This window comes from Panthera leo, chromosome D3 (assembly GCF_018350215.1).
Source record: "Panthera leo isolate Ple1 chromosome D3, P.leo_Ple1_pat1.1, whole genome shotgun sequence".
In the NCBI taxonomy this organism is placed as follows: Eukaryota; Metazoa; Chordata; class Mammalia; order Carnivora; family Felidae; genus Panthera; species Panthera leo.
This window is the reverse complement of record NC_056690.1, coordinates 51,932,099-51,957,850: the sequence shown is the minus strand read 5'-3', so window position 1 is coordinate 51,957,850 and position 25,752 is coordinate 51,932,099. Positions and strand designations below refer to the sequence as shown.

At 35.1% G+C, this 25,752-nt stretch overlaps 1 long non-coding RNA gene across 1 annotated transcript in view; it reads right to left on the bottom strand.

Annotated features, from left to right (window-relative positions):
• The window catches only part of LOC122203782, a 176,783-nt gene extending 154,185 nt beyond the window's left edge, over positions 1–22,598 (bottom strand). The window contains exon 1 of the long non-coding RNA XR_006195332.1: positions 22,554–22,598. This is a non-coding gene — a long non-coding RNA (uncharacterized LOC122203782). The remainder of the gene's footprint in view (positions 1–22,553) is intronic.
• Positions 22,599–25,752: the final 3,154 nt, after the last annotated feature.

The window sequence follows — 25,752 nt, the reverse complement described above, 5'->3', positions numbered from 1 at the left end:
AACACATAACTTTTTAATAACAGCCATCCTGACAGGTGTAAGGTGATATCATGGTTTTGACTTGCATTTCCCTAATAAGTAGTGATATATACAGATATTTATGTTGCATGTATTCAAATTATATAATATTGCATTAAGTATATGTTTATCGAATCATCTTATCATGTATATGCCATTCCATTATTCCAATAATACAAAATCTATCCTTTTATATAACATGGCTCATCAGACCATAGCACTTCCTATCTTGTACCTTGCCCCTAAAATAATTAGATTTATGTTAGGTTCTAAAAAGATAAATGCTATGAGTATATAAAAAAAATAGTTTCTGGATTAGTTATGTCCTGGGTATTTGGAAAGGAGATATATATCTATCTATATATATATATATATATATTTTTTTTTTTTTGGTAACAGAAAAAAAATCAATAAAATTATTCTTTAAAGGCACTAAATACTAACTGGCAAAGGAAATAGTTCCATTATGAGGAAAACAATGTCTCACTTTTCCATGTCAAACTAATATGCTATAAGTACCTTATTTGTGAAAAAATGTGACACTTCAATTTTCAGAAGTACTACTAAAGGTAACACTAAAAAACTGGAAAATAATGTTTCCTAGTGTATAATATATATAATATATATGTTATATATTATATATATTACATATTATATATATATATATATATATATATATATATTTATTTTCCCTGATAACATTCTCTGGAAGAAGGTGATATTGAAGAGAATGATGACTGAACAATGCATGGAAAGGGATATATGACAATAAACCAACACTTGGTTCTGCTCTTATTTATTTATATGATTTTGGGAAAGCCATTAATTTTTATAGAATCTTCCTTTATTCAACTGAAAACTGAGAAGTCAGCACTCTTTGATTTCTAATAACCTGCACTGATATGTCAATCTAAATTATTTATAAATAAACACTAATATAGACTTTCATTTGATCCTTAATATGATTGACTGAAGTAAGCACAGTAGCGTCTGCTTTTACTGTTTTGTAGAGATGAAATCTGAGCCCATGCTCTTGCATGTCTGTAAGGCAATTAAATAGTAAAACCTAGTAAAGAACAAGGTCTGCTAATGTGTGGATTAGTGCTTTCCACGGCATGTTCAAGCTACTTTTGATCATTATTCTACACTATAACTTGTAGATGATTCCTACTTAAGGAACTGAAAAGAGCTAGGAAATTCCTTTAAAACCTAACTAGATAACCCTCACTGAACTGCTGCTAAATATTTTTCTAAGGCAGTAGTTAAAATTTATGTGGAAAAAAATGTTTCTTCCACAGTGGTAATATGTGGAAAGCTTACCTGCTTCGAAAATATCTATTTTGACACCGTCCAAATAATTACAACCTTTTTTATTTGTGTGACTTTTTAACCATACTGGGTATTAGTCTTCATTAAAATAGAATAATGTGTAGTTTCTATTATTTTTCAACCCATGTTTTGATTTTGTTTTCACTTAACTTAAGAGATTATCATATTTTATAAGCTGAAATTTGTAAAAATCCTACTACTACATTAAAAAATCACATATCAAATACTGGTGTCAATGCTAAGAAGAGCACTGAAGTTGAAATCAGAAGTTCAAGATTATCCCTTTTTTCCTACAAGCCAGTTTTATGTCTTTGGGTTTCTATTTCTTCATTCTGTAAATATGGCAGTTGGGATGCATCTGTTTTTAACATCTCTTCTAGCTCTATAATTCTATGATATTTGGAAAATAATAGGACCATGTGAGAAAAATATAGGGATTTTTTTACTTACCTCGTAAATTATGGAAGTCTCTGTGGATATGTGTTAAGCTACCTGTAATTTAAGACTAGCATTTACTCCTGGGGTTTTAATCACTTTTTGTGCCTTTTAAATATTTATTTACTTATTCATTGAGATGAGGATGAAAAAAAGAAATTCAAAGAAATTAAAGAGGAAAGGATTTTATAAGTAGAATACATACCAATCAGATATAAAATATCCTTTAATAAAGAACGATTATCTTCTTCACAAACCATATTGTTATAAATAAAACACAAAAGAACAGTGATTAGATGTTCTACTAATTAGTTAAATAACCTGTGTTATTTTCTACATTTTTCCACAGAATTAACAGTTATGAATTCAAAAGATTTATTCCCCTTTCTTTTGTTCTTTCCTCATTGTTAACAAGGCAATTATATATTTTTAGCCCTAAAGATTATTAGAAATCTGTTCCCTTTATTATGTCAAGTTAAATGGACAGTATTTTGCCTGCTTGAGTTTATTTTAAGCTGCCCGGCCCCAGTGTAAATATACATTATCCCCCTTCTCATTATTTTATACAAATCTATGTTTTCTGAAGTTCTGCCTAATACTCTGATTTCTTTTTCCTGAAAATATGTCATACTCTTTAAATGTTACTCAGAACCCTGTTAAAAAACAGTTGAATAAGGTTTATCTCCAAGATGAGGAAACTAAAATGTTAATTAATGGTGTACAATAGTCCTCCTCCCACCTTTCTGCACCTTCCATTATCCACGGTCAAATGCAGTCTAGAAGCAGATGATCCTCCTTCTGACATATCCTCAGAAGGCCTAATGCTATGTAACAATGCCTACATCATTCACCTCACTTCATCTCATCATGTAGGCATTTTACCATCTCACATTATCACAAGAAGAAGAAGGGAAAGGGCAAGTACATACGATAATATATTCTGAGAAAGAAATCACATTCATATAACTTTTATTACAGTACATTGTTATAATTATTACTTATTGTTAAACTCTTATTGGGCCTAATTTAGAAGTTAAGCCTTATCATAGGATTGTATGCATAGGAAAAAAACCCCAGCATACACAGGGCTCTGTATTACAGCAGATTCAGGCATCCACTGGGGCACTTGGAACACATTTTCCACGGATAAAAGAGGACTACTGTAAGTCATCCATGTTAGTTATTAATAAAGTTCATTCGAGATTGAAAGACTCACCTCTTTTTAAAAATATATATTCTCAGTCCATGTTTTGAAAAGGAGTATTTGATAGAGTTTATGAAAATGCTGATACTCCCTTACTTTCACCAAAGCAAAGACCAGGATGATTTTTATTTTATGTAATAGTGTAAGTCAGTCATGAACTCCTACAACCTTCAATAAGAAAGACCTGCTTCAACAGAAGTGATGTAGTATCCATCTAGATGCTGATGTAGTACCACTAAACAATGAATTTGAAATTTCCTATGATTCTTTAGCTCAAGGTCCTGCAAGGAAAGCAGCATGCAGTCATTTGAAGTTCAAGAGGATTTTATCAGCAGCATTTTTTCTAACTTACTTGTCCTTCTTTTATCCTTTCCGATGTGAAGCCATGGTTAAGAATCTACATTCCTTAATTACACAGTCTGGCTTTGAATCTAGTCTCTGCTACGTGCTAGATGTATAACCTAAGTCAAGCTAATTTATCACTCAGTCTGCTCTTCCTCATCTGTAAACAGGGGTGATATCTTATTCGTCTGTTATGAGAGTTAGCTGACAAAAAAGGATGTGAATCACTCTGCACAATGTCTGAACCAAAGTAAATGCTAAAAATATTACCTGTGATTACTACCATACCATTCATATGTGTGTTTATTGGAAAGGTTGAGACAGATGTCCATTTATATTCCATTTATTCGAAGAATCATATCATATTCTATTATTTGAAAACAGCACACTTTTGTCAAGATTCTCAGATCTTTAAGAAAAAAACAAAAACAAAAACCAAGAGCTAGAATATAAGCAACAGGATATAAATTATGGCGAATTCAAAGTTTATCTCCTTTAATGTACTTCAGGAATCTCTAGTTGACTAGCCAGACTATGTAGAATACGCTCAGTGGTAAGGAAGCCTCTGCTGTGGCAGGAAGTCAACTTTATTTGGACAGTTCTGTTAGTAAGCTTTCATTTAAGCTGAATCTGCAACAATCAATGGCAGTGCCTCTAATCATCAAGAAAGCTTCCACATCTTCCTCCCTTCTCTTATTATGTACTTCTGTCTAAATATCATCATTCCTAAATTTTTCTTTTCTTTCCTGAAATAATGTATTTTCAGGTATAATTTAGTTTTCCAATAATACTCTTAAATCATGACACACAGAATAAAATACTCAGGAAGGGATCATGGACCCAAAGTGTGGTCCATGACCAGAATCATTGGTACTAATTCTGTGATTATTAGAGGCTAGAAACACAGGTCTATTATAGATTTTCAGTCTTTATCTTCCTGAGTAGACAGCACAGTGATGATGCTGCTTAATATTAAACTTATTTTTTTAGAAACAATTTAAGAATATTTCTTCACATTAAAGATGGCTTAATCTAAAAGCGCCATTTTATTTTCATATGAATTATGGATTAGTTATGCTACTTAAATATCAGGATGTAACTATTTAACTCTGAATCCTCTTTTATGTTATTTTCCCCTGAAAATTACTGGGTGTGTCTTCTTAAATGTTACTCTATGTTATAATCTCAGTATTTTAAATCTACTTTGTGACAGAAAATTGGATAGAAAGTATATTATAATTAAATAATAAAGTAATTTAGGGGCACCTGGGTAGCTCAGTCAGTTGAGCATCCAACTTCAGCTCAGGTCATGATCTCATGGCTCATGGGCTCTGTGCTGACAGCTCAGAGCCTGGAGCCTGCTTCAGATCCTGTGTCTCCCTCTCTCTCTGCCCCTCCCCTACTCATCCTCGCTCTCTTTCTTTCTCCTTCAAAAACAAATAAACATTAAAAAATAAATAAAGTGGGGCCCCTGGGTGGCTCAGTTGGTTAAGCGTCCGACTTCGACTCAGGTCATGATCTCACGGTTTGTGGGTTCGAGACGTGTGTTGGGCTCTGTGCTGACAGCTCAGAGCCTGGAGCCTGCTTCAGATTCTGTGTCTCCCCCTCTCTCTGCCCCACCCCTGCTCACGCTCTGTCTCTCTCTGTCTTTCAATAATAAATAAACGTTAATTTTTTTTTAATTAAGTAATAGCTCTCTTAGGCCTAAGATATTCTTCTCTGACTACAGCTAGTAAATTTCATGCATGAATGATATAATACCATTTTGGCTGAATAAAAATGTATAGTTTCTTTATTTCTTGTGTATAGCTTTTATCCAAAATGGGGAGTCTTCAGTAAGTGTTATCTAGAAAAATGAGTTTTAACAAAATAATTATCATTTTATTGTTGCTACCTTACATGACTTAAATAGAATGTCATGGTTTCTCTTATGTCTACATTCTAATATAAACTACAATTCTATTATGATCATCTATTAAAAAAACTCATTAATTCTCACTTTATTCTGATCTTATTACAAATTAGAAACAAGAAACACAAGCCCTAGTAGAACAGTTTAAATAAATAAATGGCTCTTCTCAATATCAATGCTCTACATATTGTCATGAACATAATTCCACCTAGAACAAAAAGATGATCTCCTTCCAGATATAAATTTCTATTATGTCATATATATTTTGTACCACATAATTGCATACTTAGGAAAAACCAGAATGCTTATATTAAATTGAACTAACTCATATTAGAAAGTAATCAAGGGTTGTTAAGAAGCTTTTCAAAATATGTTTTGGGTGATTAATTTATTTTATTAATAAGCAAAAATGACTAAAATGACAACCAGAAGTGCTGTTAAAAATATGCTACCTTGCCAACATTAAACATGAGCACTCAACTGAATTCTTTCTTTCATTTTTACCTTCACCTTGGAAATCCGAATTAACAAGGCCTGTGATGAAAACACAAACACCTGTCTAAGGTATAGATGGCCCAGAAAACACTATACAAATCATAAGATAATTTCATCTGCTTTCTAACTCAATGATTTTTTTTAAGATTATTGCTATAAAAGTCAGTCCAGAAAGCATCTAGAAGTGTAAATCTAAAGTAAGTTTGGCTGCAATTTTATTTTAATTTTAAAGTAAGTATAAATAGTAAAATTGCAGAAAGCAAGTGATGTAATATAGACATGGATCTACCTATTGGTTAGGCTTTCTCAACAGCATTTTGTCTTATGCTGAACAATAATGAGCTGAAAATAATTAAAGATACAACGTGGCAGCATATTGAAAGAGCCAGATAAACTGTAGGAACTCTGTCAGAGTTGTCTTATTATGTTGGTATATATACACAGCAATGGATTTTGAGCTGAAAATACACTAGGTATCTGAAATAGTTGCAAATAACCATGACTCAAATATTCCTCTGTAAGTTGATTAAGTTAATTCATATCCTAGATTTAAATGGCAAATAAAACTAGACATCTGGTTTCTGTTACTGCATGTAAGGAGTGAGGAAGTCATCACTTCACTGTTACCAATAAATAAAAAGATGAATGGACTGGAAAATTAACAACTCTTTTTGGACCCATAAGGGAAGTAAGAAAACAGGGCAAGTCATTATCCTAAGGTTGGGGAGACAAACAGGTGAATATAGAGAGTCATGGCTTATTGAAGTAGAGACTTAAGTACCAGGGTAGGAAAGTCTGCACTGTGATTGCAAAAGGCTCACTGTGGAAGACCCTGAGTTAAAAATTCCAGGGGAACCCAGTCATACAAGGCCCCCCCCCCACAATTTTGTGAGATTTACCACCTGCATCTCGAACATGTTCTCACAGTAAATGAAAAAAAAAACCCTGGTGCATCCTGCTAGGAGAGGATTAGAGGTACCATTTTGAAACACACCATAGCATATTGTTCTTTTTAACATGTTCTGCTCTCAGGAGAAACCAGCTAACCAAAGGTTAACTTGCAGAAATATTATCAAAGCTTAAGTGACCTGGTGTAAGGAAAATACCCAACACCAGTCAGTTCTAGCCTTCCATGTGGGAGAAGAAAATACCAATTCTAACCTACGGTAGCTTTCCATGTGCACAAAAGGAAATACCCAACTGCAGCCCACTCTGGCCATCTGTGCTTATAATAAGTATGTAGAAAAAAGTCTGAGAAAAATTTGTGAAGTTCACAGTCCAGAAGCATATGCTCACTAAAAAACTGAGACTTAATTGTAGGAGCTATAGTATGTTTTTCTTTTCCTGCCACATTACTATTTACATCATTTCCTTTACTCAATACAACATGTCTGGCTATCAAGAAAAAAAAAATTACAAGACACACCACAAGGCAAACACAATTTGAAGAGACAGAGCAAACTTCAGAACTAGACATGGTGGGGATGCTGGAATTATCAAACTGTGAATTTAAAACAACTATGATTAATATGCTAAGGTTTCTATTGAATAAAACAGCACATTAAGAATAGATAAGCCACGTTAAGCAGAGAGATGGAAATCTTAAGAACCAAAATGCATGCTAGAGATAAAAAATAATATAACACAAACAGACATTACTCCAAAGAAGACATACAGATGGCTAACAGACACATGAAAAGATGTTCAACATTACTCATCATCATCATTACTTCAACATTACTCATCAAAACTACAATGAAATATCATCTCTTACCAGTCAGAATGGCTAAAATTAACAACATAGGAAACAACAGGTGTTGGTTAGTCAAGATGCAGAGAAAGGAGAATCATCTTACATTGTTGGTGGGAATGCAAACTGGTACGGCCACTCTAGAAAACAGTATGCAGGTTCCTCAAAAAATTAAAAATAGAACTACCCTATGACCCAGCAAGTGCACTACTAGGTATTTACTTATACAAAGGATACAGAAATACTAATTTGAAAGGATATATGCACCTAGATGTTTGTAATAGCATTATCAACAATAGCCAAAGTATGGAAAGAGCCCAAATGTCCATCAGCTGACAAATGGATAAAGAAGATGTGGCATATGGGATATCACTCAGCCATCAAAAAGAATGAAACCTTGCCATTTGCAATAACATAGATGGAGTAGATGAAGTTAGAGAATATTATGCTAAGCAAAATAAGAGAAAGACAAATACCATATGATTTCACTTATATGTGGTATTTAAGAAACAAAACAAACAAACATAGATGGAAAAAAGAGAGGCAAACTAAGAAACAAACTCTTAACTATAGAGTTATCAGAGGGGAGGTGGCCAGAGAATGGACTAAATGGATGATGGGTATTAAGGAGCGCACTTGTGATGAGGATTGGGTATCGTATGTAAGTGATGAATCACTGAATTCTACACCTGAAACTAATATTACAGTGTATGTTAATTAACTGGAAATTAAAACTTAGAAAGGAAAAAGAGAGACACAGAGAAAAGGCACAATAAAACAAATAAAAAATAATGTAACAGATGAAAAATGTCTTTTATGAGCTTACTTTTAGACTGGACACAGCTAAGGAAAGAATCTTGGAGCTTTACACTCAACCCAGTGGAGGTGAAAACATTCCACACAAAAACCTGCACACAAATGTGGATGGCAGCTCTATTCATAATTGCCAAAACTTGGAAGCAACAAAAATATCTTCCAGTGAAAGCATAACTACACTTTGGTACACCCAGACAATGGATTATTATTTGGTACTAAAAACTGAGCTATCAAACCATGAAAAAACATAGAGTGACCTTAAATGCATGTTGCTAGGTGAAAGAAAACAATAGGAAATGGCTACATTTTATATGATTCCAATTATATGACAATTTGGGAAAGGCAAAAATATGGATTCAGTAAAAATATCAGTGGTTGCCAGGAGTTGAGGGCTGGTGGTAAACAGAGGGAAAAATGAATAGGTGGAGCACAGAGGATTTTTAGGGCAGTGAAAACACTCCATGTGATACCATAATGATGGATACCATACGTTAACATTTGCTCAAATCCAATGAATGGACACTACCAAGAATGAACCGTAATGTAAACTTTGGACTTTGGTGACTATGATGTGTCAATATAGATTCATCAATTAAAACAAATTCACTACTCTGGTGGGAGATGTTGATAATGAGGAAGGCTACACAGGTGTAGGGGCAGAAGGTATAAGGGAAATCTTTGTACCTTCAACTCAGTTTTGCTATGAACCCCAAACAGCTTTTTAAAAAAATCTTAAAAATGCAAATAAATATTCATAAGATCTTGTAATTAAAATTTTTTTTAATGTTTATTTATTTTTGAGAGGGAGGGAGAGAGTGGGCAGAAAGAAAGTGAGACAAAGAATCCTAAGCAGGCTCCAGGTTCTGAGCTGTCAGCACAGAGCCCGACACGTGGCTCAAACCCACAGGCCACGAAATTATGACCTGAGCCAAAGTTGGCCGCTTAACTGACTGACCACCCAGGCGCCCCCATAAGATATTTTACTTTTGATATTAGAAAATTAAAAATTATTGTTAACCTAGAAAGCATTGTTTTTGAAAATTCATTTATGGAGATCATTGTACAGAGAGAATCACTAAGTTTTTATTAGGTATATATTCATGGGTTACTAATTTGTCAAATACAAATATTATAGAACTGAAAATTAGGCAAGGCTATTAACTGATGAATTTTAGAGTTTTCATTGTAACTGTTATTGTGTATATGCTTTCTCTTTAAGCTTGGATTCTGATCTCTTACTATTCAATTCCTATCATTCCAGTACATCCAAATGCCAACCTGATGCAAGAAATCATCTCTTCCTGTGAAGTCTACGGTCACCATCATTTCTCCAAATTCCTGAAAGCTACTTATAGGGCAACATTACTGTCAAGGAGCTGTATTTTCATAAAGTAAATGAGTTTATCCTAGCAACTTAAGAGTAATTTAAAGAAAACTAGATACATGCCAATTAAAACAAACAAACAAACAAACAAACAAAAACATACAAGGTATTAAATGAAACTGATGTCTGTAAGAGGTGGGTTGAACTTCTCAGGGCTCCCAGTTCCTGAGAGTAAAAGACTCCAGGTAACAAGCAAGCAAACAAACAAAAAACAGTAACAAGAATGATAATTACCCCTTCCTCAAACGAAGCATTTGGATAAAAAATATATCTGGTATGTGTACTGGCAGGTACAATTTTGTTTGGGTCATGTTTGAGCTAATAGTCATTCAATTTTCTTTTCCTTCTTTTTCTTCTCTTTCTTTTCCTCCTCATTTCATTCTAGAGCTATGAAACAGAGGTCTGGAAATTGCACAGACTGCTTTTGCAAGTTTGTTATTACAGTTACTTATAAATCAATTCAGTGCTACTATCCTCTATGTTTACCAATAAACTTTTCTTAAATGTCACAGCAATAGTATATGTAATTATAAGTAACACAATATTATTGTACTCTGTTTTGAGCAAACTTAACATAGGATACAAATATTGTTAACAGTATACAAAGCCTATTTTAAATTGTATTTAATTTTTAATTTTTTAATTTTTTTAAATGTTTATTTTTTATTTTTGAGAGAAAGAGAGACTGAGTGCAAGTGGGGGAGGGGCAGAGAAAGAGAGGGAGACACAGAATCCGAAGCAGGCTCCAGGCTCTGAGCTGTCAGCACAGAACCTGATGTGGGTCTTGAACCCACGATCTGTGAGATAATGATCTGAGCTGAAGTCTGATGCTTAACTACCTGAGCCACTCCGGCACCTGTTATTTATTTATTTATTTATTTATTTATTTATTTATTTATTTATTAATGTTTACCCATTTTTGAGAAGAAGACACAGACAGAGCATGAGTGGAGAGGGGCAGAGAGAGAGAGAATCTAAAGCAGACTCCAGGCTCCGAGCTATCAGCACAGAGCCCAATACAGGGCTCGAACTTGGGAATCTTGAGTCATGACCTGAGCACAAGTCGGACACTTCACCAACTCAGCCACCCAGGTGCTCTTTTTTTTTTTTTTTTTTTGGTTAATCTTTTGCTTTATTTTTTTTAAATACAAAGCTTTTTTTTAAATTTTATTTTTTATTTTACACCCAAATTATTTAGCATATAGTGCAACGATTACAGGAGTAGTTTTCTTAATGCCCCTTACCTATTTAGCCCATCTCCCCTTCCACAACTCCTCCAGTAACCCTTTGTTCTCTATATTTAAGAGTCTCTTATGTTTTGTCCCCCTCCCTGTTTTTATATTATTTTTTCTTCTCTTCACTTATGTTCATCTGTTCTGTGCCTTAAAGTCCTATATGAGTGAAGTCATATGATATTTGTCTTTCTCTGACGAATTTCACTTAGCATAATACCCTCTAGTTCCATCCACGTAGTTGCAAATAGCAAGATTGCTTTCTTTTTTGACTGCTGAGTAATACTCCATTGTGTATATGTATATATGTATATATGTATATACGTATATACATATATATATATATACATATATACACATATGTGTGTGTATATATATATATATATATATATATATATCACTGTCTAGAGTTGCTTTTCCTTTAAAAAGGGAATGGCATAATGTTCTTAAGTGATAGGTCCCTTTTAAAATATGACTCAGTTGATAAAAGATTGATATATACCTAACTTCTGGGAAAACATCAGTTAGTAACATTGTGAATAAACACTGTGAGGCCAGCAATATGTAAACTTACTGATAAATCTGTAAAAGTCATTTTAATATTTATATAAAACTTTCACTTTAAAATTATACTTTCTCCCACTAATTTTGTAAGCCCAATATTTCTGTCAACATATGGTTCTACTGTCTTGTATTTTAGGAGCTATATTTCATGCCTAAAATATTAATTTGTATCTGGGGAGAACTCAACCATTAGGGAAAGAAAACTTTAATGACTACTGTTTGAAAGGTAGTTCCTAATAGTGCATGCAGTATTACCAATTCAGACAAGGTTTTGAATGAAAAAAAAAAAAATACACTAAAGGAAAGTAAGTTAAAGGAAATGGGACATGTTGAGCAATAAGTGTCCCTGGGAGAGAAGAGCTGTCAACCTAAAATGAAAAATAATAACAATTAAAGCAAAATAAGAAATAGCAGCATTTGCAGTGTTTCTATGGCTTGTTCTTGAGACTTTACTTTGAAAACATAACTACAAGGGAGTGATCATCCCTTTGCTGAAAGATATATAACCTACAAAGTTTTACTACTATGATTATTTATTATGATCTTCTTTGGGAAAGGCCACTAAATTCTGAAAAATACCCACCTCCTTGGGAGGATAGTATGTATTTATATGTATTCACATAAAAATCTCCTAGCTCTTAAAACGTCCACTACTAGGTGTTTTTCTTCAGTACTGGTAATGTTTCTATGCTAACTAACCACATGGTCTTTTTTAGATCAAAAAAGATAAAAAAGTACTTTCTTACATAATTGTCATGTATTACGATTAGAATGATAGTCAAAAATCTAAAACCAAGTGAGGACTACTGGAATATTGGAATACATATGAATAACAGAAATATACAAAAGAGATTATTCTATGGTATCCAATAGATGCAGGGGACACACTGACCAAATAAGCCACAGGAAGAAAAATGTGTAAAAGCCTCATGAATGATTAATTCTTCTGAATCCAGAACACGACATGTCTAGGGAATATGTGTTAATTGTTTTGTGCTTCTGAATAAAGATTAGGCAAAGAAAAAACCTGTAATTATTAGCAGCTAAACTAATTGTTCTATACATAGAATGATTATATGTCTGAATTCTTCTGATTAATTCTCTCAGAACAAGTCTTCTATTCTTAAGAGACACAGCAGACTATAGGAACAGGCACATCCATTTCCCCAACAGTGTAAAGTGGGCCTTATGACCTCCACTTCTTCCTTCCCTTCTACGATGCTATTAGCAGGTTCTGTGCAGCAGCCAAAGGCCTGTTAAAAGCCAAAAAATGTGATTTTGATCTTTTTAGTTTCTCACTAAATTACAGAATCAGTTCTCTGGTTGTCAGCGGCTGACAATTTTATAACCATTTATTTTTCAGCACCCCTCTGAAAAACACCAATTTATGGTTTAAGGTGCTCATTTATATCAAGACAGAATCCTCAATGGTTAGTTAGATGGGTCATTTTTGCAAATATTTAGTTTGTAAGTGACCTTCATGCTTGGGATTTTTTCTTCACAACAAGACAAAAATTAAATATGCTTTAATACATTTTTTTTAATTTTAATAGAGTCAGATAGAGTTTTAAAGAATTCAACTTCCTATCCTTAGGGAAGGAGTAGATCTCTTAAAAAGTAACTTATCTAAGATCTTAAAAAACAGAAAGCTGTGAAGTTGAATATCTATAGTTAAAATATTATAGTTAACACAAATTCTCTCAACATGACTCTGGCCTGAGGTGCTATATTTGAGAAATAATAAACTTTGCTGCATTTTCCTTCTCACATGATAAATTCTGTCATTTTATTTTCCTTCTTGTTAAAAATATATACTCTGTTTCCAACAAATGTTTGTATATATTATATACATATATTATGCTATATATATATATTACATATACAGACTTAATTTCTTCATATTTAAATGTAAGTTTTATATATTTTGTAATTCTAACTATCACATGTAGTTTGCTGTCCTCATAATCTTTTTCTAAAATACACATCACAAATTTTTATATATCAATGATATGATATTCTTCATTAAAATTTTGGTTTTTATTAAATTACAGAGTAGGTCCAAGTAGAATTTCCTATTCATATAAACAGAAGTATGCAATTATCTCTCAGCTCAACCAGTATTTATTGCATATCAGTTATAGGCAGCCACTGTCTAAAGTCCTGTCTTTAAACGGATATTTTTTGGTCTTTGAGAGGCATCCAATTTAGTGGGTGAGACAACATTATTTAAATTTTTTTTTAAAGAAAGGATAAATTCATTAAATTGTAGGAAATGTTCTGCTGTGTATATATCCAAGGTGCTTCAAGATAACTGGAAGGAATAATTATTCTAGCCATTATTGTTCAGGAAAGATTTTTCTGGTGAAAATAACAGTTGACAAGTAATATAAAAGGCTGAGGGGAATTAACCAGATGAAGATAGAAGATTTTTTTCAATCAAAGGAACACTGTGAATAAATCATGAACCTATAAAATAGCATGGTATGTGCTGGGAACCAGAGTTTAAAGTACAGGATATAAAGTGGCAAATGTTGAATTAGAAGTAGTCTGAGGTCACTTCATCAAGGGTCTTTACGCTAGACAATGAGATTAAACATTTCCCTTTAGTGGTTGTAGAGCAACTGCGAATTTTTAAACAAGGGGATAATAGTCATATTTTATTTAATAAAAATGAATCTAACTGCAACCTAAAAGATCATTTTAAGAGTGACAAGAATGAATAAAGGGAGACTATTTAAGAATAGATTAGAGAGATTCAGATGACAGATAAATAGGGGTTGAACTAAGTGGTGATACAAATAAGGAAAGAATGTTGGAGTAGACTCAAGCCATATTCAGAAAGAAAATTCTACAAGACTTGGTAAAAAATCAAATAAGGGTGAATAAAAAATAGAAATTTGGCCTGATCATTAGGCTTCTAAGCTGCATAACTGGATACATGGTAGATGCCTAGAGTTATGGTGGGGAGGACAAGAATAACGATCTTACGGAACGAAGTTAAATTCAGATGTGGACAATCAGAATTATAAGTGATCATAGGGTCAGTGGGCATTTAAATGTTAGGTTTTCAGCTCTAGTTTTAGGTTGGAGCAAATGTATTCAACTGAATGAGCTTTAAGAATTAGGAGCTATCAGGACAGCTGGGTGGCTCAGTCGGATGAGATGAGCGTCAGACTACAGCTCAGGTCATGATTTCAAGGTTCCTTAATTCAAGCCCTGTGTCAGGCTCTGTGCTGATAGCTCAGAGCCTGGAGCTGGCTTCAGAATCTGTGTCTTCCTCTTTCTCTGCCCCTCCCCTGTTCACGTTTTTTTTTTTTTTTTCTGTCTCTCTCAAAAATAAATAAACAGGGGCGCCTGGGTGGCTCAATCCGTTAAGCGTCCAACTTCAGCTCAGGTAATGATCTCACAGTTCGTGAGCTCGAGCCCTGCATCGGGCTCTGTGCTGACAGCTCAGAGCCTGGAGCCTGCTGTGAATTCTGTGTCTACCTCTCTCTCTGCTCCTCCCCCGCTCATGCTCTGCCTTTCTCTCTGTCTCCTTCAAAAATAAATAAAAACATTTAAAAAATTAAAAAATAAATAAACATTAAAAATATAATAAAAAAGAATTAAGAGATATCCTCATGATAAAAAAAATAATTATATTTGGTCATTGTTAAATTCTCTTACATAATTATTTCCCAAAGGAAGTGTTTCTTCATTTATCTATATATGTCTTCACTGTTTTATTTTTTTCCTGGAAAATTGACAATGGTAAGTCACTGATTAGCTCTATTAAATTTGATTAATGATGCTTTTTTTTTTAAGTCTGGAGTTTTAATTTTTTTCTTAAGTAAACTCTACCTCTACTATGGGGCTTGAACTCATGACCTCAAGATCAACAGTTGCATACTCTACCAACCGAGCCAGCCAGGCTCCCTTAATGATTCTCTTCTTTAAGACTACACTTTCCTTTCCCTTCTTTAGTGTCAGCTAATAATTTTTATTGGTATTTGGTGATAAAGCTAAATGATTAGACAATCTCTGAGTCATTGCCAGTATCTCTCTTTTCTTTGTTTCTAAATCTTGTTCTAGCAAATTTATTATAGTATATTAACAAGATTTGCCACAAGCCAATTGGATTATTACATCCTGAAAAAAAAAGACATAACATAATTACACTATTTATATGGACTACAAATTCTCCTAAAGGAGTAATTTTATATTATAATATGCTATAGCGATCATTTATAATATGGGGTATCTGTCCATGATAATTCTAAATATTGAGTCTCTAATAAAGGTTAATCATTATTAACAAATGCATTTTTTAATACTGAATTCCATCCATTTCAATTATAGCCATTGATGGGTGAGTAGGGAACTCAAAGATGAGTTATTAGGGAGGGAATATAAATAACATACATCTAACGAACACAGATTTTGGAGCTGGACTACTGGATTCAAATCTCCAAATCTGCCATTCACTGATATTGTGACTTCACGTAAATTATTTAACAATTTGCCTTAGGTTTCTCTATTGCCTCACTTTGGCACATAATATACAGTATGTAAAGATTTCATAAATATCTAAAGGAACTTTCAATTTGGTATAGAAAATAAAGCAACTACAAAGTTATTTACAACTAAGAAGCTGCAAAAAAGCTTTAGAAAGCAAGAAAGATTATTAAATCCACAGAAAAATGGGAACTCAAAATTGTGTGATGCTTTTTGCCTAAGCATAATAGACCCAGTGATGTATAATGGATATCAAGACAAAAGACTTAACTTGGTTTTTAACAGTTGTACCTAAACACTGTCAGATACTGGACAAATTAAACACTATGTTCTCATTTGTAAAGCGGGGACAATATCAGCTCTACTTAGTAATTTAATATTTATATATTTTTATAAAAAATGTTATATGTTTATATGTAAAATATATATTTTAAAGTATAATATATTATAAAGGCACCTGGGTGGCTCAGTCAGTTAACTGTCTGACTGGCCCACGTCATGATCTCACAATCAGGGTTCGAGCTCCGTGTCGGGCTCTGTGCTGACAGCCCAGGGCCTAAAGCCTGCTTCGGATTCTGTGTCTCCCTCTCTGTCTGCCCCTCCCTTGCTCACACTCTGTCTCTTTCTCAAAAATAAATAAAAATCAAAAATATATATATTACAGAAATATAGTTTTTTCATAATAAACGTTTACAACTATAAAATATTATGATAGAAGCGGTCTAATTTTAAGTATACCTTTAAGAATGGATAACATTTTAACAGAGCAGTTAGATAAATTATTCTGATATAGAAGATAAGAGGAGGGGCACCTGGGTGGCTCAGCTGGTTAAGCATCCGACTTCGGCTCAGGTCATGATCTCACAGTTTGTGAGTTCAAGCCCTGCGTCAGGCTCTGTGCTGACAGCTCAGAGCCTGGATCCTGCTTCTGATTCTGTGTATCCCTCTCTCTCTCTTTCTGCCCCTTTCCCACTCATACTATGCCTCCCTCTCTCAAAAATAAATAAGCATTAAAAAAGTTAAAAAAAGAAAGAAAATAAGAGGAAATATACAGCAAGGTATCTCAAAAATATTCCAGGAAAAACAAATTTAGTTTGGCTGAAGGTACCATGATACTATAAATCTGACTTACATTAGGAAGATATAATACAGTATTTGACCTGAAAACACTCATTCATGTTTACCCTTACCCTTAAAGTTCTGAAGACAAATATATGAACAGAAAATTAATCAAAAGGATAAGGAGAGTAGTATTTGAGTCTAAGAAATTAGACTCAAGACCCAACACAGAACCAGGTAGAGTGAGATGGACTATATTGAGCCACCCCTGAATCTTCATCCTAATCCCCAAATCAAATCACACTGTCCAACCCAACACAGTTTCACAGGAAAGAGTTGTCAAGGTATAGTTTGGTTCCTTGCCAGTCTCTGAATATGTTTAGCATGTCTTGAGGTAGCTCTCAAGTGAACTATCTACACTGCTGTTTTACCTAGCCTACCAAAAGGAAAAAAAAAAAAATCATGACTGCAACTCTTACATCATTTGAAATTTATACATGTGAGAAAATGTGATCAATTCAGTCCAAGAAGGATACATAAATGGGTTATTATCTTGGAGTGATTCAAATAGAAAAATCAATATTTAAAGATGTGAAATAGATAACTTTAAAGGGAAGAGTACAGAGGTAATACAACGAATAACTAAATTGGGAGGAAGGATGAGGAACACACAGCAGAAACAAAGGGAGACATATAAAGAAATAGTTTTAACTCAGCTTTGAGGGGATTGATAACAACTGATTTGGGCGATGTCCCTAAATCTATTAATTTTGATGTATACAGTTCCTCCTTTACCTGGCTATCAAGCCACACCCACTGCTACCAACAAACTGAAAGAAATGTATCTACAGAGAACAAGACTGGACAAAGACCTGTTTTTGCTTATTGTGATAATTTAGCCTTCAGAACTAAATCAATTATCTGGTGATTTGGGCTCAACAAAATGGAAGTCTTAATTTGCCCTTGGATGCCAAACTAAAGGCTAGAGTACAGCAAAGATTTAAATAGCAACTTTCTTAGTCCCTTTTTAATAAGCCCACACCCACTTTCCATTTTGATGGTGATAAAGGATCAATCAGTTCAAGAAAAACCAACAGCCTTTTGGGAAAGTTGGCCTTTGTGAGGAGGCCAAGAAAATAAGAGCCTAATCTGATCCCTTTCCAACGCAAGCAGTTCCAAGCCTGTATTAAAAGCACTCTGACAAAAAAGGGCCATCTCTATAGTCTCAGAACTTTAAATCCCATAATGAACACATAAGACCAAATAATATTCCATGCCCTCGTTGCTGTGCTATTTCTTGGAAGGAAATTAAAGGTTATATGCTATTTGGTTGCCTTTACAGCCTAACATTAGGAGAGGTAATTCTGCTTCTATCTGGAAAAATGTAAGCACAAGCATTATGTATATGTAAACACAAGTATTTAATTCTCCATCTCCAAAATTCTCATGGCAACATTCAACAAACATAAATATAGGGTACACTTCTGTATCAAGTCTGAAGAAAAGTAAAGATGAATCAATGATATTCAGTTAATGAGAGACTGAATTTATATGACAAGTTTGGAAGAAAATACAGTAAATAATGAGTGCCAAATTGTTTCTGTTAACAGGGACTTCTCAATTAGCATACCTTTTTCATAGAATATTTTCTCTTCTGTTTCTTTGCAAGACTTATTTCTTGTTATCCATAAGGACACAGCTAAAGTCTTGGTAGAAGTTCATGAAATAATCCTTTTTAGTATCTCTAGACCCTCAAAAACATTTCACATTTAATAAGACCCTAAATAATCTAAGGACTTAAAGCCAACTTGAGCAATCTAATTATAACGAACTACTTTGAATTTGGGCACCAAAACTATAGATAAACTTGAAAAAAAAAAACAGTTATAATTAGGAATTTATTTATTTATTTATTTATTTATTTATTTATTTATTTATTTGTACAAGATTGCTAAGTTACTTGAGCCTAGCTAGTCTAGTCCCTTAATGTCTGGCCATGCCTATTGGCCATTAAGACAACTCTAACCAAAGAGTCTGAAAGGATCAACTAGCCATCTATTTAAAACAGGCTTAGATAACAGAGTGTGCACTGGGTAATGCCAAAATTGTAATCTCAAGACATTCAGGAAAGTAATTTTTCTTCTGAATGGACAAGTAACAAGCCAGTTTTCTTGAGGATGCCAAGGCTATCAAAACAATTTCAATTCCCTTCTCCACTATATCTTGACTAGGGTAATTAGGGACACTAAAAATTTAACTTCTTTTTGCTAAGTTTTCTACCCTTTCTTCCTTGTATGATTTTGAGAATAACTGAGGCAACATTAAAGTTAACATATCTTATTCCTAATTCTTTTGCATAAAGTCTGTTTACAAAGACTTGGTCATTTGGAGAGAAAAGAGAGGGAACACTCTTACTAACCTTATTTCTAGAAATAGAAATTTAGTCCGTAATGAAAGAAGCTGCCTTGAGGATTCCCACTGTGTCTATTGTTTAACACCTTATTCTTGCAATTCTTAAGCTTTTCACAATTTCATTTGATGTTTGTTGGGGTTTTTTTGTTTGTCTGTTTTTAATCTTGTGTGTTTTTTTATCTAAATTTATTTATTTTGAGAGAGAGAGAGAGAAAGCGAACACGGGAGGGGCAGAGAGAGAGGGAAAGAGAGGATCCTAAGCAGGTTCCTCACTGCCAGCACAGAGCCTGACACAGGGCTAGAACTCACCAACTGTGAGATCATGACCCTGGCTGAAACCAAGAGTCAGGCGCTTAGCCCACTAAACCACCTAGGCAGCCTGTTTGTTGACCTTTAATTCTTGTTTCATCAACCAGACAGTGGACTTCTATAATAATGTTTCTTTTGTTTTCTATTATATGTATTATATATATATATATATATATATATATATATATACACACACACATGTATACGTGCGCTTAATATATTACATATATATGTACATATACATGTATATTTTTTATATATATTCATTTCCTAAAATACTATCTGGAATATATAGAAGGAGCTAAATAAATATGCATGGAATGAATGAATTAAGGAATAAGTAATCAAAGCCTCCAGACACATATACTGATGGTTTATGTTTCAGAGACACAAAGGATGTTGGCAGACTAGCTTTAATCTCATTAGATGAGAAGAAGTCTCAGTTGTACTGGGTCTTCCCATGATGTTCATTTCTAGCTGCATTTGCTATGGATAGTCTAATACGGAAAGTGAGACCACTGAAACCTTTAATGACAATATTCATTCTGTTAATAAAAAGGTAAGGGTACTGTCTTAATATGCTGTAACAACATACATGAAAAAGATCACTATAGGTAAAATACTTGAGACTTTAATTTTTAACCACGCTGCATCTAGCTCCCCTAGTTCAAATTGTGAAAAAAGTGTACCAATAGCAACATGCTGATTTTCCCTTCTCATTTTTTTTGGAGCCAGAAAAATCTGAATAGTAATAACTCATTGTTTGAAAGGCATCCATGTCAATAATCAATACTGATTAAACACAGACCTCTCTTAGTATGAGCAAACAGACTGAAAAGATATGAGTTACAAGCTCTAAATAAAGTAAATGATGTGATAATAATATTATTCATAGAATACAAATATTCCTACATGGTTTAAACATAATAAATGTATGGAATATAAGACATATTTTAATAAGATTTGCGAAGAAAATGCCAATACAAACCAGAATATGCACTATGGTGAACACCTCTCTCTCTCTCTCTCTATATATATATACACACACACACACACACACACACACACACACACACCTGTCTATAAGTTCCCTTCCCTATTTTTTCTCTTTTCCCCCCTTCAAATATGAGAAGAGAGAAAAACCTATTATTATCCTATAGATAATTACACATCCCCAACTCCCACTCCACCACTCCATCCTTGCCTCATTGATAGCTCCTGCTGGTTCTGATAGACACTTTGTTCAAATAGGTTAAGGTATCACTCTAGAGAACCCAGCCCATAGGTGCACACTTGGCAAGAAGACAGTGCTATTGTAGGAATTATAAAAAAATAACAGCTATCTTTTCCAATGGGCAGACAGTGTTACTGTATATAAATTGGTAAGCAAAGTGAATGGATTTCATTCTTCTCTCATCTCGTAGGCCTGCACAATTTTGCCTAGTGCTTTTGCCTTCTTGGCCACAGTTAACTGAACCCATACTGAATCTTGACCCGAGGTAGACCACCAAAAGTACTCTGGCCTTATCATTTTGGTCATAGAAACAGAGATGGTGTGTCATTTTAGAGAGAGAGAGAGAGAGGAAAACAAACAAACAAAAAACGGCATGAAAAATTAGAATAAAATGCAGTTCTGAAAGATGCTGCATATTAGTGAAATAAATTTGTATAATATGGGGTAACTTTTTATAGAAATTATTTTCACTGTTAGGAAAATTATATACAGAAAAGTTACCGGTAATATAAAAATATCATCATCATCTCTCATCCCTGTATCATTGTTATCATTTTTATTATCATCACATGAATCTACATACCCAACTTAATCAGCAAAATAGCTGAAAGTGGTAAAGTGGAGAATATGGGATAGTGTACCAAATTTCCATATTTGAAAATGGGAGGGTGAAAATACAGACTTATTTTCGTTAAAGATAATAACCAATTAAAGAAAAAAAAGATATGTCATGCTTGATTGCAAGAGAAACTTATGTCTCCCTTACAAATGAAGAGGAATAACAAAGTAAATATTAGCAATCTGACTAGAAGATTACAACACACTCAAACAACATCTTTTTCAGGAAACTAAAGGCCTGTAGTTTAATGCCCAATTGATTATAATCATAAATCAATTAAAAATCATTATCAGTAGATGCACAAAATATAATTGATAATTTCAAACACTTATCCTTAATTAAAAAAAAATGAAAGCTACACTAAGAATAGAGGCTTCAGCTAATAAAAAAAAAGAGAACTATTTCATCTGTTAATATTTTCCTGTGTCCCATTCAAAGAAAATAACCCAAACTTTAATGTCCAAAATACTGCATCATGGGATTTGGATTTGGAGTGGAAAGAATGCAGGTAATTGGTTTAGAGTTAGGCTAATGAATTCAGATGCTTCTGGTTGAAATTCCTACTTAGATGAAGAAGACCCAAATTTACAAGTAGGGGTTGAATAGGACCAACTTAAGGGTCCGTAATTAAGTGGCACATTTTTAAATGTTGGGTTAAGAAAAACAAAATAAATCCAAAGAAAGTAGACAGAATAAAAGAGAAATAAAAGGTTGAATTAAAAAGACAGAACAACCAAGCAAAAAGTTGCTTTAAATAACCCAATAGAACTCTTCAAGTTTTTATGAGATTGAAGAAACAAGTTTTAGCAAAAATAACGGAAATGAGGAAGCGATATTATAAACAAATATCACAAACATAAAGATTAAATAATACATGGCTAGTATGCACACATTTATATCAACATAACTTGAAAAAACTGAAAATGCCCTTGGATATAACAATACCTTCATAGCAGCCAAGGATTCCAAGCACGGAATTACAGCATCTGGACGAAGAACAGAAAGAAGGGCACACTGAGGAGGGCAGGAAAGTAAGCTTCACACCCCTCCTCCCTCCTCAGGATCTGGCAGCCTTAGGCAGTCACAGGGGGACAGTGAAGTGAATGTGCGCCTCACGAGGGCAGACCCCAAAGCCGGTCGCCCGGTCACCAGTTAAACTCCTGTAGCCCTACGTTGTTCCCGGCGGGCTCCCACGTACCGGGGCTCTACTCGCCACGGTGCCCAGCGGCTGCGCAGTCGTGATGGCGTCTGGGGCACCAGGCTCCCAGCTCTCAGCGTGCCTTACGGCACCACAGCGCTATCGCTCTCCCCCGCGCCTTACGGCAGGCATCCGCGACCTCACGCTCTCAGTGGGCTCCCAGGTTCCCAGGAACCTAGCCGCGGCTCTTCTTGGTGTCTGCTGGCCCCAGTCAGGTCCCCGGGCACCGAACTCCCACCTAATTTCTGCAAACCCAGGCTTCCTGCTGTCCTCCGTGCCTGCCAGCTCCAGCTGCCCTGGGCGGCCCCAGCGGCTTCTGGTGACTTCTTCAGCTCCAGGCTCCTTGAGCGCGCCTTGAAGGCAGGCCCCAGCCCACACTGGCATGGGCTGCAGGGGCCCCACATGGGCTCCAGGCGGCTTCCTCAGAACCAGGCTCTCCGTGGGCTCCTGCGAATCCAGTCCCTGACTTCGGTGGCTTCCTCAGTTCCAGGCTCCCAGAGATCCCATAAATGCAGGCTCCCAGCATATCTGGGCACTGGCAGGCTCCAGCAGCCCTAGATGGCTCCTTGGTCGCCAGGCAGGTTCCTGGGCACCAGGCTCTCAGTGAATTTCCTCAAGCCCAGGTTCTGGATCCACTACATTACCTGTGGCTCCCTCAGCTCTTGTGGACCAATGCTCGCAAAGGCCTGTGTACCCAGAGTCCAGGCCCACCCTATTTGTCCTTAGCGCCTGGTTGGCCTCTGTGGGCCCAGAATGTAGGTCCAAGTCCATCATAATAGACTCAAGGGCCAGGCCCACCTCAGTGAACCTAGGCTCCAGGCCTGCTCCTACATACCCAGGCAGCAGGCTGGGCTCCATGTATCAAAACACCAGGCCAGTCCACCTGCCTAAGGATTCCAAGAACAAGTCCATCTGTGGATACCACCAGACCCCCTGGAGGGGCTGACTGGTGAAGGGCTTTGCCTGCTATAAAACTGGAAGAAGTACCACGTCTTCAAATGTGCAGACACCAACACAATGCCACAAGGATCGTGATTGTCACGATTGGACACGGTGGAACATGATACCACCAAACAACACTACTAAAACTCCAATGATTGACCTCAGAGAGATGGACATCTTTGAATTTTGTTTGAGGAATTCAAAGTAATCCCCTTCGAGAAATCCAGTAAACAATTATCCTTTAATTTCCTGTATTTGCTGGTGGTGAACAGAGATTCTGATAGATTCTGCCATGCTGGTTCTGCAAAACTTGCCAGATAATGTCAACAGAACTCCCATCTGAGCCACCCAAGGAGCCTGCCTGATCTGCTGGATTGGAGATTCGGAAATGCCAAGACTGGGCTGTCACCTTCTGCTGTGGTGTTCTTCTAGTCCTCAGGTATCACCATAACAAAATGAATTTACCTTCATATTACCTTTCACTGTTCTCCTTTGGTTTTCTCTTGTGTTCTTTCCAGGGCTTACAGGTGTATTTCACCAAAATACAACCTTTTTGGTCTTGTCTGACCAGAAATCCTCAACCACCTCTTTGAGACCTTCCTATCATAAATTAATATATAAAACTCTACCTCCTTCTGTATATATTTTTGCATACGCACCTCGCTGGAGGAAAAATGAATAAGATGTTTAAAAAAAGAACAAAGACAAACATGGATTACTGAGACTTACATTCTCACACAAAAAAGTAATATTTTTATTTTAAAAAAGCACATCAAGAAATCAACACTGAGGTTCGTTTCTAACTTGAGGTTTTAATATGTCTTGGTAAAATTCAAAACACACTTTTGTTTCTATTGGGAATATTTGTGTCAATGATTTGGTATTTTCAAGTGTTCTATGACTAATATTACTACAAGAAGAAAATTTTTTCTCTTTAAAATTTATTTTATTTAAAGTTTATTTTGAGAGAGGGAGAGTGTGTGAGAAGGGGAGGGGAAGAGGGAGAGAGAGAGAGAATCCCAAGGAGGCTCTGCGCTGGGAGTGCAAAGCCTGATGTGGGGCTCCAACTCGTGAACCCAACCGTGAGATCTTGACTTGAGCCACAATCAGTAGCCGGACACTCAACCGACTGAGCCACCCAGGTGCTCCTCAAGTGCATTTTAGACAAAATTTTTTAAATGAAGAAGTTAGTATTACTAGGACACTTACTAGTGTTACTAGGACTAGTGTTACAAGTTAGTGTTACTTGGATTCATAAAGATTTGTCCAATAGCTATATGGTATGGTTTAAGGATATAAACTGTTTATCATTAAACCGCAAAGATATGTCAAGGCTTTTAGTTATCTAATCATGATTACTGAGAACTCAGCATCACATTTTATTCTCTTTCATCACTGTAGGTACAATGTTTCGTGGTTTTCCACCTCTCTTAGACTGATATTCAATTGTTTAAGAAGTTCCTGTTTACTGTGAGATAGACTTATGCATTGCTATGAGTCATTTCATAAAGCTTCTTTCTGTAAAGATTTTACCCAATTGAGCCATATTTGAAGATTGGTAGAATCTTCCTGGCAGTGGATATATATCAAATCCGTCTGTATTTTTATCACTAGGGCCAGACTGAACAATGACTGTGTTTCTTATTTGTTGATCCTCCTTACTGTATGTGCTGGAAATTTCTTACATAGTTTGGAGTTAAGATAGAGGAGATTCTAAAATATGAAGCACTTACATAAAAATAGCCAAGGATTTTAGTTGGTAGAGTCCTTATAAGGGAGACCTAAGCTTGCCCATCAACTCTTGCTATGTGTATGATAGTGCTAATCACTTATAGTCAGTGTAGTTACTGAGAGATCAAATCCTAACGGTGCAACTGGATAATCTCTAAGAAATTCAGATTCAACACAGAGCATCAACCCCACATTGTCTAAACAATTGAATCTAAGTACAGATGTCTGTGCTGTCACTCATTGTATCTATTCTGGGGTTTCTGGAAATTATTA